Source organism: Polyodon spathula, chromosome 6 (genome assembly GCF_017654505.1).
Source record: "Polyodon spathula isolate WHYD16114869_AA chromosome 6, ASM1765450v1, whole genome shotgun sequence".
NCBI classification, from domain to species: Eukaryota; Metazoa; Chordata; class Actinopteri; order Acipenseriformes; family Polyodontidae; genus Polyodon; species Polyodon spathula.
Genome location: NC_054539.1, coordinates 61,560,692 through 61,575,874, shown reverse-complemented (window position 1 = coordinate 61,575,874; position 15,183 = coordinate 61,560,692). Strand labels below are relative to the sequence as shown.

The 15,183-nt window shown below is 35.4% G+C and overlaps 1 protein-coding gene across 3 annotated transcripts in view; it reads right to left on the bottom strand.

Moving 5' to 3' along the window:
- Positions 1-15,183, bottom strand: part of LOC121317432 (transcription initiation protein SPT3 homolog) — a 189,004-nt gene that overhangs the window by 92,599 nt on the left and 81,222 nt on the right. The window lies entirely within an intron of this gene.

The following is a 15,183-nucleotide window of genomic DNA, read 5'->3' as shown; positions in this document are numbered from 1 at the left end:
GCAACGCTACTGTGTTTTCTCTGTGCATGTTACAAGGTAAATCTACCTGAACACATACTCTTACCAGTGATTGTGTCACCCCAGCTGTAAACAACCTGTGGATGTTTAGGTAATAAATAAACACAGAAATAAACAAATAAACAAACAACAAGGAAAAATGTTGGGATCTTGCTAAATTTAATAAGCAATATATTGTTTAATATGTTTGTTAGACTACTCTATGGCTTCGATTCTAGTTGATTGCCATAACCACTTGTAATGCAAGCTGTATGAGCCAGTGTCTTTGTATTCAGACACATCAGCAACATCTAGTGCACAGCACTGCCAGTCTGAGGGAAGCATTTCTTTTAATAGAAGTGGCATACAGTACTAGTCCACCATGAAGCGATGGGCTTATTCTGTCTTTGAACTACTGTACCTACTCAATCTCAACATGTGCTGGCAAACTGTGTCATGCACTCATTAATCATATTATTATTATTATTATTATTATTATTATTATTATTGTTTTGAACTAAACGTTATGGAAAGCTGGTTCTCTTTTTTATTCAGCTCTTTGGGATTGATTGTTAATAACTCTCCTGACAGCGTGTATCTTAAGAAAGTTATCTGGTCCTTCTATTGTTTTCTAAACTTTCTCAACAACATAATGTAATTAATGTGCACAACAGTTCCTAATAACACTATCATTTTTGTTACCAAAGTATAAAAACAGGTAGCATTAATAGGATTCTGGGCAGCATTCTTACACAAATTCATACCTGTATACAAAAGCACCTTAATAGGACAAACCCTGTACATTATTTACATTAATCTGGTCTTGTTTGACATAACTGACATATCTCATGACATTCGATCATACAACAATTACATTCACAACCCTGGACACTATCAACCTTGGCAAGCCCAAGGATCTTATCAGTTGTACCTTTACTGAAAATACTGGCAATGATGTAGATACAAAAAGGGAGCTGAAGGGAAAAATCTGAAGGGAATTAGGAAATTTTATATCAAATTAAACAATTTTATTTAAACTAAAAGTCTTTTCAATCTGATAAATAACAAATGTTTCTTAGGCTACCCAGCCCACATAAAGTGAAAAAAAAGCAGCTCCAGAGGCTCATCTCTGAAAGGACCCAGTGTTAAGTTTGTGGGAATCAGAAATGCCTGGCTGGTGAAAGACTAGGACTGACATGCTCTGACAGCACACTGGGGTAATCTGGCAGCACTGGGCTTCACCTGACAGACACCATGGAATTAAATTACTACCACACTGTTGAGCTATACAAATAAAAAATAACTAGGACTGGAAAGTACAAGCTTTATGAGGTGACTTTGAGTCAATATATAGACCCACAAAACTCACCCTCTCTCTCTCTCTCTCTCTCTCTCTCTCCCTCTCTCAATAAACTTTTTTTTTTTTTTTTAAATCCCTTTAAAAACTAAAATTTGCATATATGTGTATACAGACATTCACTGCCACAAAATCACCCCAATTAAGTTACAAGTAACAATTTGTGCAATAGTGCTGGAAGGTTACTGTTTAACTGACATTCCCAAGCCTCCCCATACCGTACAAATCTGTAGGACGGAACCACTCTGATAGTGCCTCAACTGGACTACAATTTGGCAAATTCTAACTGGAATTCTTTACCTGGACAGTCCCCTCTGACAGACACACACAGCAATTACATTAAATTGCTGTTTACTCAACTTCCACAAACGTATATTTAAAATTTCTAAATGACAAATTAGAATTTATTTGTTGTATATCATGTCCTGTTTAACATGGACATGATATACAACAAATAAACGCACGACTAAAAAAATACACCAAGCTGGAAGTGCTCCTTCAGTGACCCGGGTCTCTGCACTGGGAGCGATTTAAAAGGTTCTGATCACACCTCCTGGTTTGAAAGACCGCACATTATACCTGCGCTAAATGGCTGGTAAACAGTAAGAAAACTAAAAAAGACACCATTGTATAACTGTAATTCAATATTGCTGTTGGTTTTACTGTTTACAGACACCTGAATAAAGCTATTAAAAAGTAGCATTAACTAGGGATTTGAAATCAATTGTCTTACCTTTCATTATTGTACAAACTGAAGCTGATAACATATTCAATTGAAAAGGCAACACAATGATATAACGATGAAAATGATATTATCATCACCATCATCATCATCATTATTAATAATAATAATAATAATAAATAATAATAATAATAATAATAATAAACAGTACATTCAGCTCCACCCAACACATTCATTATTAATCACAATCCCATAAACAAAAGGAATTGCCTGATTTGGAAGACCAGAAACCGCAACAACTTCACCATGCTGCTACCACGCTAACACTTTTACATGTACCTTATCAAATGTACAAATCACTAAGAATTGTTTGCAACTTAACTTTCTTTTCAGTTTTCCCACACTAATTCTGCCAATTTTTGCTCCCCACATACAGAAAGCTTGATATCAATGTGGTGGTTTCTGCAGAAAGTGAAAACCACGGTATAGCCACAGCCACTTCCTTTTTCTATTTCTTTGTAAAGTAAACTGAATTTTAAACGTATTCAAAAATAAAGGCAGACGTACTAAATATTTTACTCACAATTTTGATGTTACATAAAATAAATGTTATGTACCAGTAAATACCTAAATACATTTTGTGTCCAATATATATTACAGGGCTCGTAAAATTTTGGTAATGGTACTATTGTCTATTGCCGACATTTGGTTGTCCAAAAAAATGTCAAGTTGCGCATAATGGACCTATGGACTGTGATTTTTACAAAGTGCACTGTAGTCAATATAGGTACAGTATCTCAGGGTATCCCACGCCAAGGAAATGCATGTACATGGATTAGGGAGTGGTTAACATGTAGAAAACAGAAAGTACTTATTACAGGAGAAACCTCAAAATGGAGTGAGGTAACCAGCGGTGTACCACATGGATCAGTATTAGGTCCTCTGCTATTCCTAATCTACATTAATGATTTAGATTCTGGTATAGTAAGCAAACTTGTTAAACTTGCAGATGACACAAAAATAGGAGGAGTGGCAAACACTGTTGCAGCAGCAAAGGTCATTCAAAATGATCTAGATAAGATTCAGAACTGGGCAGACACATGGCAAATGACATTTACTAGAGAAAAGTGTAAGGTACTGCACGCAGGAAATAAAAAATGTGCATTATAAATATCATATTGGAGATACTGAAATTGAAGAAAGAACCTATGAAAAAGACCTAGGAGTTTATGTTAACTCAGAAATGTCTTCATCTAGACAACATGGGGAAGGTATAAAAAAGGCCAACAAGATGCTTGGATATACAATGAAAAGTGTTTAATTTAAATCATTTTTACACAGAGAATTGTGAGGGTCTGGAACTGGAAGTTTTTTGATAGCTATCCACACAGGCGGGCAGCCGCAGAGCACTACAGCTTTTTGATCCAGAGCAGAAGTTGCTTCTGGTTTTCTAAAAGTATTTGTCAGAATCTGGAGGGGCATATCTAGCAAGAGACAATGCAGGTATGCAAAAGCTAAGTAAGATACTATCTAATAAATGTCCAATATTTGACAACTACGTTGCATTATTTACAAAAAGAATATCCAAAATAGGACAGTATATTGGTACCAACAGTATACTAAAACCAGACAATTCTGGCACAAGTATACTTGCAGTATGTTACTTTTTTGTAAGGGATGATATTGGATTCTGATCCAAACTTCTTTACACCCTCTGTTAAAAGTTGAGACTATGGGAGGTGAAAACTAACAAAAATGAAGTAACAAAGGTGAACACATTATATATTAAAATGCGCATTTGTCATCTATTAAACACATAAGTCAAATACTTAATACAGTACACCCTCTCTATAACAACCCTGTTTGGGTCCAAAGCCTTTTGTTTGCTATAGTAAAAGGACAATCCAAAACGAACAATATAAGCTGCTGGAGAAAGTTAAGGAAGTCACCTTGGATAAAGGCATTAGCTAAACTATTAATAATATTGGTACTGTTTTATTCTTTGAATCTCTTTATTATTACAGTATTTGTCACTACTAGCACTAAATAGTATATAATAATAATAATAATAATAATAAATAATAATAATAATAATAATAATAAATAATAATAATAATAATAATAACAATGACATAATAAAAGTAGAATTACAAGTACAGTACCTATTTGTGGCATGCTGCATCCAGTATTCTGGCTATATCCTATTCATTGAAGAACACAGTACAACCCCACCCCCCCACCATTGTTTGGGGGGGTGTTAATTTTTCTCCCGTAGTTATTACAATTAACTTTAGAACCAAAAATAAATGTTTTTTTGCGTTGCGGTTGCGAAACGCAACGGCCAACGTATCTCGACATATCAGTTGTAGTCGTGGTCAAACTATAAAAAAAATAATAGTATATAAAACAGGCGTATTAATTCCGGTAATCGGCATACGTATAGCAGGTACACACACAAATAGTCTGTATGTGTATATATATATATATATATATATAGCTATATATATAATATATATGATTTATGCGACTATAATTTTTTTTATAAAAAAATGTGTGTGTGGACACACAACACACACTTGCAAACGGTTTGGACCTGAGAATGTTGAAACATAAGAACATAAGAACATAAGAAAGTTTACAAATGAGAGGAGGCCATTCGGCCCATCTTGCTCGTTTGGTTGTTAGTAGCTTATTGATCCCAAAATCTCATCAAGCAGCTTCTTGAAGGATCCCAGGGTGTCAGCTTCAACAACATTACTGGGGAGTTGATTCCAGACCCTCACAATTCTCTGTGTAAAAAAGTGTCTCCTATTTTCTGTTCTGAATGCCCCTTTTTCTAATCTCCATTTGTGACCCCTGGTCCTTGTTTCTTTTTTCAGGCTGAAAAAGTCCCTTGGGTCGACACTGTCAATACCTTTTAGAATTTTGAATGCTTGAATTAGGTCGCCACGTAGTCTTCTTTGTTCAAGACTGAACAGATTCAATTCTTTTAGCCTGTCTGCATATGACATGCCTTTTAAACCCGGAATAATTCTGGTCGCTCTTCTTTGCACTCTTTCTAGAGCAGCAATATCTTTTTTATAGCGAGGTGACCAGAACTGAACACAATATTCAAGATGAGGTCTTACTAGTGCATTGTACAGTTTTAACATTACTTCCCTTGATTTAAATTCAACACTTTTCACAATGTATCCGAGCATCTTGTTAGCCTTTTTTATAGCTTCCCCACATTGTCTAGATGAAGACATTTCTGAGTCAACAAAAACTCCTAGGTCTTTTTCATAGATTCCTTCTCCAATTTCAGTATCTCCCATATGATATTTATAATGTACATTTTTATTTCCTGCGTGCAGTACCTTACACTTTTCTCTATTAAATGTCATTTGCCATGTGTCTGCCCAGTTCTGAATCTTGTCTAGATCATTTTGAATGACCTTTGCTGCTGCAACAGTGTTTGCCACTCCTCCTACTTTTGTGTCGTCTGCAAATTTAACAAGTTTGCTTACTATACCAGAATCTAAATCATTAATGTAGATTAGGAATAGCAGAGGACCTAATACTGATCCCTGTGGTACACCGCTGGTTACCACACTCCATTCTGAGGTTTTTCCTCTAATCAGTACTTTCTGTTTTCTACATGTTAACCACTCCCTAATCCATGTACATGTGTTTCCTTGAATCCCAACTGCGTTCAGTTTGAGAATTAATCTTTTGTGCGGGACTTTGTCAAAAGCTTTCTGGAAATCTAAATAAACCATGTCATATGCTTTGCAATTATCCATTATCGATGTTGCATCCTCAAAAAAATCAAGCAAGTTAGTTAGACACGATCTCCCTTTCCTAAAACCATGTTGACTGTCTCCCAGGACCCTGTTACCATATAGGTAATTTTCCATTTTGGATCTTATTATAGTTTCCATAAGTTTGCATATAATAGAAGTCAGGCTTACTGGTCTGTAGTTACCTGGTTCAGTTTTGTTTCCCTTTTTGTGGATCGGTATTACGTTTGCAATTTTCCAGTCTGTCGGTACCACCCCTGTGTCAAGAGACTGCTGCATGATCTTGGTTAGCGGTTTGTAAATTACTTCTTTCATTTCTTTGAGTACTACTGGGAGGATCTCATCCGGCCCAGGGGATTTGTTTATTTTAAGAGCTCCTAGTCCCTTTAACACTTCTGCCTCAGTTATGCTAAAGTTATTTAAAACTGGATAGGAACTGGATGACATGTGGGGCATGTTGTCAGTATCTTCCTTTGTAAAAACTTGTGAAAAGTAATCATTTAACATATTTGCTATTTTTTTTTCTTCATCTACGATTTTGCCATTTGTATCTCTTAAACATTTAATCTCCTCTTTGAATGTTCTCTTGCTGTTGTAATATTGGAAAAACATTTTGGAATTGGTTTTAGCTCCCTTAGCAATGTTCATTTCTATTTCTCTCTTGGCCTTTCTAACTTCCTTTTTGACTTGCATTTGCAGTTCTGTGTACTCTTTCTGCGTACTTTCTTTTTGGTCCTTTTTTAATGCTCTGTAAAGTGCCTTTTTTCGCTGAATATTTTTTTTTAATTGATCTATTAAACCATTTTGGCAATTTAGTTTTACATTTAGATTTGTCTACTTTAGGGATGTAATTGTTTTGTGCCTCTAGTACTACATTTTTGAAGAATAACCATCCTTCTTCTGTGGGTGTTTTCTCTATTTTACTCCAATCTACTTCTGTTAGTCTCTGTTTCATACCTTCATAGTTTGCTTTTCTAAAATTGTAAACCTTAGCTTTAGTCATTTCTTTTGGGGATTTAAAAAACACTTCAAATGAGACCATGTTGTGGTCTGAGTTTGCCAGTGGTTCTCTGACCTCTGTTTTAGTTATTCTATCTTCGTTATTTGAAAAGACTAAATCAAGGCATGCCTCCCCTCTAGTGGGTGCCTTCACAAATTGTGTTAGGAAGCAGTCATTTGTCATTTCCACCATTTCTATTTCATCCTTCGCACTACCCACCGGGTTTTCCCATTTTATTTGGGGGAAGTTGAAATCCCCCATTAGTATGGCTTCTCCTTTGCTACACACATTTCTAATGTCATTGTATAACAGATTATTGTGCTCACCGTCTGAATCTGGCGGTCTATAGCATGCTCCTATTATTATGCCTTTTGAATTTTTGTCCGTTATTCTGACCCATATTGATTCGGTTTTATTTTCTTTGTCCAGGTTTAACACCTGGGCTTCAAGACTGTTTCTTATGTATAGCGCTACCCCTCCTCCTCTTCTGTCCTGCCTGTCTTTCCTATACAGTGTATACCCACAAATATTAAATTCGTCCCCATCACTCTCAGACAACCACGTTTCTGTAACACCTATCACATCATATTTACCTGTTAGTGCAGTAGCTTCAAGTTCTAGAATTTTGTTTCTGATACTTCTAGCATTTAGATAAATACATTTAATGGTTGCTGCACTCGGTACTAATTTACGGTAATAAGTTACCAGCAAGCACCATACATTTAAAATAAAATTACCGGTACATTTTATTAATCACTTTAAAGAAATGAAAAAAAGCGATGTTAACATGCTACGTGCTAAATCTGAGACAGTGATAATAACTGCCGTATTCAATTTTTGTTTTTCCTGGGTTGGGAAATAACGTTAACGATTTAATAAAGGTAACAACAAGATAACAAAATGTGAATCTTGGTGATTCCAAGAGCAGAGTTGCTTGGTGAGCAGAGTACAGTAGCTTGTAATTCCAGTCTGTAACTTTGTTTAAAAAATCATAGCCTTCAATTTAAAAGTATATTTTGGCTGTCGTAGTGTCCGTTTTGCCCTTCGTTTCACTGAGCAGACACAGTCACGAGACATACCAATACGATTCCCCATATTTACATAGAGATAAATAAACATCATCATCCTTACAATACTCTAGTATTGCCCAGTGCTATCCTGTTCACTCAGTATATTCCTTGGTTTGAGCAATTTAGAAATGTAGAGAAACCAAAGTACACTTTAGGAATGTAAAGTACTTTCTTTGTAGGTGGCCTACTACAAGATTTTAAAATTCAGTAGCACAGTTAACTAAGAATACACCTACTGTAAATACAGAGCAGGAAATGTGAACTTCCATTTATCTTTGATGGAACAAAGTGATCTGTGTAGGTGGAAAATTGTTTTTAAAAAAAGATGCTAGACAGATGGACTGCCAAACACCCCAAGTAATAAACCAAAACAGATTTATAGTCACTTCTTTAGAAAGGGGTCATTATAACATCTATGTGGTAAAGCAGGAAAAAACATGGTTGTTTTGTTTAAAAGATAAAATATACACTGCAATTAGACTTTATTAAGTCTGTGATACAGAGTAGCTTTTTGGATTTATTTAATTTACTTATTGTAAACCTGTGAATGCTCATTGCACGGCTGTAGCCATCTATGAGGCACCAGAGGGACAGGCCTTGGTTCAAATCATATTAGTAGTTATTTATTTATATCTTTTACATGTTGCTGTGCCATAAATAAAAATGCATTTCATGCTTTGTTGTGTGTGCACATTAATTCCCAAGTCCTGTTGATATCTCTGGGCTTTTCAAAATCTTTACTGTCAGTGCAGACTACTGACACCGACTCTTTTTATTAAAACGGGCAAGTGCCTCAGTGATTTTTCATATCTGCCTATGACCCTGCATTGCTTATTATATTTTGAAGAGAAACAACTATAACACAATTTTTGCTTTTTTTAGGTCGATTTAAAAAAAAATAAATGTGTGACTGAACAAGCCTGTGTGTGACAGTGAGGTAACATGTAAATATGTCTCAGTGTCACCACAACTCTTTTGAATTTCACAGACTTGCATACATTTGCAAAATCTTTGAATATCTTTTTAGGAGAATCTGGCCCCAGTATGTTTCTGGAAACAAATAAACTGGTTCAAAATCACTTAACTGAAATTGCATAGTTCTGTTGCATGAGGAAGTCCTGTTCTACGAGACTTGAACCATACTGTTAGAAATAGGGCTCTGAAAAGGCAACTGGGTTAATTCATAAACTGCCAACAATCTTCATTATGAAATGTCATCATCTGGAATCATCAAAAAATGGTTAAGGAGGAAAGTGTTCCACTTTGGTGCCCAAATTCATTACTACCCTTCTATCTAAGGGTACAAAAAGCTCCAACTCACACTGATTTTATTGCCACTACAGTAGAAAATCTGGACGTCTTTTTTTTTTTTTTTTAGTGTGTTAATACAATGCAATTGTAGAATTATTTGATTACTGGAGGCAGTTTGCTCAGAAAAGTTGTTGAAACTATTGTCTTTTACTGGCTCCAAGAATCTAGATTACTCCCTTCAGGCTCTTGGCCTGTGCACATAAAACAAACTGTCTGTATCGATTATGAACCATGTTCTGATTTGAATCTCTTTAGTAGCATTGGAAAAGCGTTTAAGTTTCTGCTTTTTTGAAGGTTCAAACCTGCTTTTATACATCTGTCTATATCATTGGCTGCTCCAGAGCCCTTTAATTAGTTGTTGACCCCTAATTGTAAGAACTGCACTGTACCTGATCAATTAACCTTTACGACTTCCTTATTTCAGCTTTTTTTTTCTCTCCTCTTCACATAAATAATTTTTTTAGTGCAACACATCATGATGAGTGCCAAAGGAAAATCTATAATTTAATCCAGTTGCAGAATTTATTTCATTTGTTTAGTCACAAAGGGATTCAGTTCTGACCAGGAAACTATCGAGACAACTGTCTTTCTAGAGCTTGCAGACTGGACAGTGATCAGTCATTTTTCTCTCAGCAAAATGAGGAAAAGTTTTTCTCTAGTCTCAACAACTCCCCCAAAATAAAGTGCTTTATAAGGTTGGAGGAAATTCAGTTTCAAAGTCCCACCAAAAAGACTTTGATAAAAGCAATTATGAAGAATGGAAAGGAAAACATAAAATGTATCAAATACATTACAATAAACATAACTATAATTGCGAACATACGAGTTGCCCTAAACAAATCACTTCTACATTTAGTCTTTCTTGGTTTTACATTCTTTTGGGTATTTTTCCTCTCCAACTGTTTCATCTACAGTATTAAGGGACACTACCAGTACAATTTCAGTTTTTTTTTTTTTTTTTAGATAAATGTAAGGTCTAAGAATAAAGAACTGAAACTAAGTGGATCATACTGTATATTGATTTGCTGCCATAGGAATCTATCTGTGTAATATAAACTGTATAGTGTATAGCTCTTTGTGGTGGGGTCTCTCCTTTCAGCAACCGCTTAGACTGATCATCTTAATGAACCTTAGGCAACTCAAGAGTAGGTTCCTATAGAAAATAGAATTAAATGTTAACACTTTTAATAACAGTACAAACATAATACAGTGTTACGAAAGTAGTGTTCATTTTATCTTTTTAGCGATTAAAGGGAAAAAAGTATATGTTTAACTGCAAGGAATGATAATAGTTTATTCTTATTATAGTATGAGTAAAGGCTGCATTGTGTATGCATAACACAAAAAGAATGAGATGATGAAACACAATCTATTAAGAGCCTAGTCGTAGTCTAAAATACTCATTTAAATGCCTGCCAGGGAAGCAAAATGATGTTGGTTTTCTGTAAATTTACCACATCCTTTTTCATTAAATGCATTTAGGTTTCAGCACTTTAAAAAGAAGAAAAACTGTGTTAAGTATTAAGTGTGTTAAGTAAATGTGTTAAGCAAATTCCAAATAAATACCTTCAATTAAGAATGCTACAATATGAGTGTTGTGATACCAAGATTCAAATTCCATCGTACATATTTCACTACAAAAAAAACCTGAACAAACACAGTTATGCTTTTGTCAAATTATTGCACAGATCAAATGAGCTATAACAACCCAACTAAACAATTCATGAATGAGTGTGGCAAAGTGGTTTGTAGTGCACAGATGTAGAGGTGATGCAGTGCAGTCCAACAACAGTTCTAATGAAGAAAACAAAGCTTTATTTGTTGCTTTAAATAATGACTCACTATATACAGCGATGCATAAAGCCAGTCAAAACCACGGGGTTCAGTCCCAAAATAATAACACACTATACACAGACATGGTCACGGTCATGAGTCCCAACAGTAAATGCTCCTTGTGTAAGTGGTGACTTATACAGTGAAACAGTACTGCAGTGCAGTCTGGGATTGATGCTGGCTGAATAGTGACAGCTCCCAGATTTAGTCTTCTATGAATGATAAGGGTGACAATTGACAGACAGACAGATACAACACGACAAAAACTCACGGTTACTTTCAGCTTTTACCATCCTTTACAGGTCTTTCACAATCATAACAAAAGGAATGTGCGTATTGTGTTTATTTTGGGTTTGTGTTATATTATTATGTTAACTTACTGTTTTGTGGTTTAAACACTGTTTTATTGTTTTACAGCATGGATGTGATAAAAATTCCCCATCCACCTAAACACATGCATAATTTGACCATCTCCAAATTAATTAAACAATTGCCAATTTGGAGATGGTCATGCATATCTAAAGAGTGGATCAGCCACTCATGCAGGTTGGTTTTTCAGGAGGTGGAACATGAGTGAAAGAGAACTGAAAGATAAGAATATCAATTGCTAATCGTGCTGGCTTTAAACCAGCGCGATATTTGTTTGTTTTGTCATGTTGGATTATTGTTTGTTTTGTTTTGGCCATCGTGCCTTTGGTTTTGTCTGGTTTTGTTTTGTTTAAATATTTATTTAATAATAAATACGCGCACTAGCGCTTCATACCACGCAGTACTGTGTGCGTCTCCTTCCTGGACTGACGACACCACTAAGTCTATCTGTGTGACAAACTGGCTGAACAATGTTAACATATTGAATTACATACCGCTTTGTAGTTGTCCATATAATTAACGAAAAACAGACACATTGATAGATACATTTAAAATCTAACATGAAATACTGTACTACTATTATGGACTTTTTGCGATATCACTTTGTAGTTTCTTTGATTACATAATTCTAAATAAAAGGTGTAAATTATGTTCTTAAAGTTTTTTTTTTTTTTTTTTTTAATCCTTAAATTCCAGGTGGCATAGGCCAAAATAACACAGTACAAACACTTAACAAACATTAAATAGTTGGTGATGCAAAACGTTTGGCCATAACTGTACATTAGCATACAAAGTTCAGTTATTGAATACTGAACAATATTTACAATTTAAAACACACATACAATATAATATCATGATCTTGCCAAAAAGGCATTCTAATTTAAAAGTAATAGTGATTTATAAATCGCTGACAATCAAGCAATCATGTTTTGTACTCTACTGTACAGTGCAAGAAACCTGCACTGCATGGCACTATCACATCCCCACACACATATTAATACTATACCCACAGATTCACTCACAGGGAAAATTTGTTCAAGGTTGTTGGTTTAGATGGTGGACTTTCAATCTTGTCCAAGTCAGCTCCCAAATTTTAACCTACATCAATTTCATATGTCATGAATATTTACTTTCACTTAAAATAACAGAACAGTGAAAAGGGTGCTTTATAAAGTGTGTGCGGTCTGGATTCAAAACTTGCACAGCTCCTTGACCAGAAGCAATAGTCAGGATTCATTCATCTACCAGTTACAGCTTAGTTTAAGCGAAGCTTACCTATTGCATAATATTTATAATTTGTTCCCTTTTTCCACCACCATAACTTGCCTGGGTCAATTACGATTCACATCCACACTATCTACAGGCTAAGCAGCAGAGAGATGTTTATCTGTATAGTCTTTTGTAACCATATAATATGATTTCCATCTGTAATACCCACAACTCATCATCTCATTCATGCAGTTATATGGTTATCAAATTGCATAAAATCTATATTGTTTTTGTTAAAAGTTTTCATTAAAACAAGCGATTCATTTTAACACCCGACATATTAAGACAAGTATGGCACTGTACAAGTGTTTACTGCCTTGGCTGTACAGCAAGTACAAAATAAGCACAATCAGTGTCGTAAAAAAGTAGATCACCATGACTTGCATGCAACATAAGAAAGACTGATCGATCCTTGTTATAACACCTATCCTGACCCTTTCAATAACTGCTAAAAAATGGCCCAATGTTTCATCCCAATTGGATAATCATTTAAGCCAGCAAGCATACTATGAACCAAAAGTAGGCACGTGTCCTTTATTAACACTCCGAGCATTAGCAGCATATTTTCAGAGGAATATAATTTAACATTATAAACCTAACAAGAAACTAATATAACTGTTTCTTGCTAGTTTTAGATAGTTAATTGTTTTATTTTGCTTAGAAAATTTACCGTTGCCTTTGAAATTGCTTCAGGGTTTTTCAAATTCAATTCTATGAAAACTATCAGCGGGAAAAGAAGACAAAATACAACAGGAAAACTGCTTGTGCTCTGCCTATTGCAAGCATAAACTCTGCTTTTAATTCGGGAGACCTACAGAATCTAAACTTAACATATCTTCTGCCCACAGCAAATTGATTCAGCCACCTCTCTTGCCAGCCCTACACCCAAGTAAGCAAATGCGAACTATGGTCAAACAAAACACAGGGTCTATTTACTCATTTGGCAGGTATAGAAAAAGGCTACTGTGGAAAGCAGCGCTCTGTATCTGGCAGTGAGGGAGCGAAGACAGCAGAGTCAGGAAAGGATCACATTTAACCTAAAGAATCAAAGAACACACCTGGGTAATGAGTATAAAGTGTTTTTAGGTATTTATCATCTAGACACCAAAAGGTCACACAACCCCACCCAACATGATGGCTATCACAGGTCAAAGTGAAGGATGCGGTTCAATTTTGCCCGCTTAAATGATTTGAGATATTGACAGTCGTAGGTGCAGTGACAGCAGCTAGTAGACAAACTCATACACACTCCTTTACCGGGCTGCATAAATAGCCAAGAGAACTGCTGCTGGTTCTTCAATTTAAAACCAAAAGCCAAGTAAGGAACCAGCTAAAGTTAAGCAGGGACCCCCCTGTGTAGATATGTGATGCGGTAGCGTCACAGCCCAGTTGGTATTGGTAAGGACAGAAACAGACACAGAAAGCTGTGTCTAATGCATTCTTTACTTAAACAAATAACAAACACTAAACACTCTCGACAAAATAAACGGCACAAGGGCCAAAACAAAAGGTTTTACAAAAATTCACGAAAATGTAAACAAAGTAGACAACACATACCTCTATCATCAACATCAATTCTACTAATTTCATTACCACCCGTGAACACCTATTTTATACACATGTGGCTGGAGCCTAATTAATAATTGATTCAATTCCAGGCTCCAGCCACATTCCCATGTGTTTTGATAGAGAGAAATTTAACCCCCTCCCTGCCAACCTAATATGCCTCGCACGACACACACCCGTGCACCGGCAGGGTTTTCACTCTGCCATAAGATATCAGGGTTTAATCATTCTAAGAGGGCTTTAAATTGGTACGCCCTCTTTGTGATTAAGCACTCTTAGTGAGTGTTTTTTTTTTCTTACTGCAAACCATTATTAACTTCAGTTATTATACATTGTTAAGTTCAATTATGATACAATTGCATTACAGAATATAGTTTTGCATACATACTTTCACCCAAGTTGGATCTGTCATTTTTTAACTTAAATTTAATTTAGCCCCAAGCCTTTATTGATTTATCTGTTACCAATACAAAACGCTGTAAACATTTACCAAAAATGTTGTTTATGACTTTCTTCTTTTTATATATTAATGAAAACCAAATAGCTCACAGATGTCTACAGAAGTGCTACCCGAAAATTAAACGCAATGCCATTTTGGTATGTTTCACATTACTTTTTGGCATCAGTTGACTTTTCTTTTTTTTAAAAAAACCAATGCTCATATCCATGTTTTGCATGTATACGTTAGATCAATCCTTTTTGATGATTTTTTCATGAATTTACTGTAAGTCAATTGCACAAATGAAGCAGGAAGGTCCAGGCCTCGATTTTTGTGGATTCCAAAACTCTTCCACTGTGCAATACAGAGTCTTGGTCCTATGCTATAACCCAGGGCATAAACAACCCCCTCCCTCCCATCAACACAAAAAATGTTTAATGATCATGATAACTTAAGTGGTTGACTGTTTAATGGCTTCTGCATTTTTGCTTGTAACGCAGGAACTTTTAAA